This window comes from Ammospiza caudacuta, chromosome 11, assembly GCF_027887145.1.
Source record: "Ammospiza caudacuta isolate bAmmCau1 chromosome 11, bAmmCau1.pri, whole genome shotgun sequence".
In the NCBI taxonomy this organism is placed as follows: Eukaryota; Metazoa; Chordata; class Aves; order Passeriformes; family Passerellidae; genus Ammospiza; species Ammospiza caudacuta.
The window spans coordinates 11,823,094-11,828,192 of NC_080603.1; positions in this window are offsets into that span (position 1 = coordinate 11,823,094).

Sequence of the window (5,099 nt, forward strand, 5' to 3'; positions counted from 1 at the left end):
TGCATTTTTACCTCTAGTCTCTAGAAACAATTCCAAACTCCCTGGGAAAATGATCCTGCTTTGAAGAGAGGGAAGTGGAGAAAGCCCTTCCTTTGGTGTACCCATGGAGAGACAGGGCACTACTGTGTCCCAAGCTCAGCCCTGCACACCCAATGCACTCACGTCATCACCCAGCCCCACAGACACAGCCCAGGGCCCCTGCCCAGCTCTGAGAACAGCCTTCTCCAGTTTCTCAATGAATCCCAAGCACTACTGACTGGCTAAAATATTTTTACACTTTGAGGAAATGTAAGGTCAACCTCCACTTAATCACCCTACTGCATGTCCTACATGTGTGAAATCCTCTTTAGGACCCAATAGGAGCTGTTAGCAAACAGGGCAAAACCAGAAGAGAAACTCTTTCAGTGTGGCAAGTGTCTGTCAAGCATCAGACCAAGGTTGTGTTTTAACTGGGAGCTTGCTGGTAACTTCTGTACCATATGATAAAAGTCACCTGTACTATGGGATATAAAATGAAGCCTTAACACCAACAGTGCTTCATTGGATTTGTGTACTTGAGATACAAAGCAGCACAGAAAATGCTGATGTCTGTTAAATAAGTAAACATTTGTAGAGAGAAGTCAGAAGACATGTAAGCTCATCCCAAAAGCAGCACACCCCTCAATTAAGCATAGAGCAGCAAGTATGGGATCCCAGGTAAGCACACAGCATTAGCTCACACACTCACAGCTTGTAAATTGTACACACTCACTGTCTTTTGTCCTGGATCCCACCCATCAGACACTCACAGCATCTCTGGGCCCTGTGTTTGCACCACATTTAGGAGGAAGCATTCTTTTTCCAACTGAGACTTGTCAAATTACTGTTCTACCACTCGTGTTTTTCACATTGTAACTGTGAAAATGGATGTTGGCTCTTGGGAAACAAGACTCAGGCAGGGCCATATGAGGCAGGTTAATAATACATGAATACATCATGTGCATCCCAACTCTCTGAACATTATTTTATAGTTTTGTTTCTGTGGTTGCCAGTGCACATAGATACAACCTAATGAAGTTCTCTCACTTTTGGGAAAACTTTGTGCACTCAGGTCTTGAGTTGTTCAAAGTATTTTTTCCTTTAATGCTGTGTAGCAGATGACCAATTATTTTTCTCATCAGAAATATAAGGAATAGTAAATAATATTGTAAAAGGCATTTAAAAGGAATATTTACTAGCAAATTCCCTTCTAGCTTCTGTAACAGTTTCTCTTGAGTATTAATTTGTCTAAGATCTTTTTCTTATTTCAAGTCACTGGAGTAGACAAGACTAACATGAGACATTTAACATACACATCTACTTATCAAAAAATAAATATATTACCAGTTTGTTGGAACCTTTTGCAGCACATACCCTGCAGCAGAGATAAAGACTAACCTTGGCCCATGGATCGTGTGATAGCGCAACAAACCATTGCTTTGTGCTTTATCTATCTTTGGTACCCACACATGGTTCCTTAGCTTCAAGTCAGCTCCCTAACTTTTCAACCATTACAGAAAATAAATTTTAAAAGAGCAATAAAGGGTTCAGGCAATTCAGGGTTCAATGGCCATTGAGTAAGTGAGCAGCAGCTTCCTCAAGTTAAAAAAACCCCTTCTTTAATATTCAGTCTCATTAGGGTCCTTTGAGGGCTGCTGTGACAATGGGAGAGGGGATAAAAGTGCTCAGATACACAACTGAAGATTTATTACATACACACACTTATGTATAGGATATCAGTCTGTCTCTATATCCTACTCCTACCCAGAATGAGCAGGAATCCAGTGAAGATGACAAAAGATGGATAAAATGATGATGTCTCTCATCACTTGGCAAATGCTCATTATGGAGCTGCCAGTAGAGAACAGAGACTCATTCCCACACCAGCCTCAAGGACTGACATGGGGCAGTGAGATATTACCAGCTTCTCTTTAAGCAAAATCTGAGAGAAGGATTTTATTCTTCTACCCCGGAGTAAAAGGCACCAGGGCAGGAACACAGACTTTCTTGTGGGCTCAGAGGGCTCTTCTCAAACCATGCAAAGGAAACGTCAGGTTTGGGGTTGCCAAGTACCTGATTTCAGGGTTCATTCTGTTACTGCATAGAAATGTCTCTGGTGTGTGTTTGGCACGACATGTTATCCTAGACTGATCATATGTTCACAGATTGTGGAGAGTGTGTGAAAGCCTTTTTTGCTGTAGTTATTGGGCGAAGTCACGTCTGTTACCTGGTACTCATGCAGAGAAATCTGTAATCTGGGAACAGATGGTCCGAGTGAGTGAGAGAAAGAGAGACAGAGAGAGACGCTGTCTGGAAGATTGCAGAGTTTTTCATTCAGAGGAGATGAAAGAGGAATGAACAAACCCACCACAGCATGCCAAAATCATGAAAATATAGAAGAATGTCAGTCCTGAAGGTCATTCCCTTAGAATTCACCAACTGTCTCTGTACCATATGTGCATATCAACACACCAAAGAGAGCCCACCATCCTGTTGCACAGAGCTGGAGGTGGCTTACACAGCCAAAAATTGTGGAATCATAGACTTCCCATTTAGAAAAGTAACACACTGTAGTCGAAGCATACAGTCTGAGCAGAATCTGAAAAACTGTACAGCAACTCCTGCTCTGGATTCATTGCAAAATTTGGTTGCAGTAGGCCAGAACTGGAAAATTCACATCCTTGTCTTCAAGCACTTCCTTGGTGGGATATGTTTGGATCTGAGACTTTCTCAGCAATTTGAGGGGTGTAGTCCAAGCCTGGCTTTGGAATCCAAGTGCCTCTGGAACTGGTGACACCTGCCATCAGGACAAGCCCATCCTTCCCAAACAGTTACATGAAACTAACTATTGCTACCAAAAGGCAGCATTGCATTACTCCCAAATAAAATGAATTGGATCTAAAACGTCTCAAAATCTTACTCAGTCTTCTTGACAGAGGGGTTTTGGTAATCAGCAACCTATGCAAAGGTACTGGGTGCTGCCCTGCTCATGGAGTAACCACCTTGCTGGTCTGAGAGCCTGCATCTCCAGGTGGGATTTCTGATGGCCTGAGGTGCTGTAGTTCTCCCAGGGACAGGAGCACATCCAGCCAACACAGGCATGCATCACACTGCAGCTGTGACAGCACACAAGCTGACAAGGTGAGAAAGCCCTGGCTGAGGGACTAAGAGTCCCACATTAGCAGAATCCCAGTGATCCCTGTGTGCCCAGGCAGTTTAGTGCATCTCAGTTCCATCCCCACAGCTGCCATCCCATCGTTAGCCACAGAGGACACACACCCTAAAAAACAGACCTCAAGTGAAAAGCCATGACCACACCAAGCCCCTTGTTCCCAAAGACATTGCTGAGGACATTTAAGCCAGAAAGCAAATGAAAAATCTCCTGAATGGGAAGGCAGGAACGCAGAGATGCAGTGACAGCACAGCCACAGCTCCTTGGCATGGCAGGGCCGTGTGGAGCAGGGCAGGAAGGGCAGCAGAGGGATCTGCCAGAGACATTTTGCTCCCAGAATGACACTGTGCAACAGGTATTCAGGCAAAGAAGGACCTATTGACAAAATCCTCCAGGCCTGTGAATTGCACACTGCAGGGACTCTCAGTGTGGGCCCTTCTCAATGCTGCATGAACCATTGGATGAAATCAGTGGTATTTTCTTCACATATAACTGATCTGAAAAGATAATCAAGCCTTAATCAAACAGGATGGTTTCACCAGAAAGGTGAGGAGGTGCAATCTCACCAAGTGATTGTTGGAATGAGTCTGAACTTCTAGCCCTTTCAGCCTACAGCCAAAATCAGATGAAGCTGATTTTAAGAACACTTCAGTTTTTAGCCAGCTCAAGATTTTACATTTGGGTGCTATCCAGTACTTCAGTTTTTCACAAGAAATCAACATTGTCAGATATAGACAAGCAGACCTGTATTTTACTATTTATTCTTCCAGCAATGTGTCAGTCAATTTGCAGAACTAATTTCCAAATAGGACCAAATATTTCTTGCCTCTCAATGAAAATTAGTGACTTCAGCAGAACATTCAAAGGCAAAATTCCTCTTCCCTCTCCTCTTTCTGTCCTGGCAAATGGCAGCAGAGGCAGAGCAGAATAACAAGATCCAGAATTAAATATGTTGCCAATGGAGTGAAAAAATCCATTCTTTGACAGTAACAAAGTGAGCTATCATACCTCATGCCTAAACTACAGAAGAAGACAACATCCTTTTGGTCAGTCTCAGTTATTAAAAGTATTTGCTTCAAGCCAGAAAAAGCTGGCTAAGGCACTCTGGAATAGTATAAAGCATCTTACAGGAGAAATGAAATACAATATCTCATTGTGCAATACAAAACAAAGACTTTGACTACAGCTTTACGCATTTGCCAATTCAATTATGCAGATGGTGATCCTGCAAACATGCAAAAAGGGCAAATATCAACTTAAAAGCCCAGAACAAGCATCTTTGCTCTTCTCTCACTTGCAATTTTTTACCCTTCTGAGGCAGGATGAATTCATATTGCATGGGTATTACAAAGGCTGGGTACCTTTCTTTTCCTTCTCCATAGTTGTAGAAGTTGTTTCTTCTCCTAGTTCTGTCTTTAAGGAAGATGTTTCCTAGAGTCTAGAAGGCTATTAAGGGTACAGGGAAGATTTTTTTTTACACATAGCCAAGTAGTTTTACACAGATGCAGATCTCTTGCAAGAAGTTTAAAGCCCTGCACAACCTCACTGAACACAGCACGTGGTGCTCAGTGTAAATGAATCTATTTGTTGTCTTCTGCCTGGGAGAACGGAGATTCTGAAGCTTTATAGAAGCTGCAGCCTTCAGAAAATGAGAAAATTACTTTGAGTTTACATCTTAAGGGTATTTACATACCACTGCATTGTCTTCCACTATTCCTGAAACTCTTTAGGCCCTTAATTCAGACAACTGAGTGATGTTCACCCTCCACCTGCAAGCAGTGGGTGTCTGCAAAGAGAAACCAGTCACATGACAGAACAATGCAGAGAAAGGGTTGATTCAGAAGCACTGCAATGTTCTTGATATTTTGTTGTTAATTAGGCAGTGGGATTGCAGCCATCTGAGTATTGC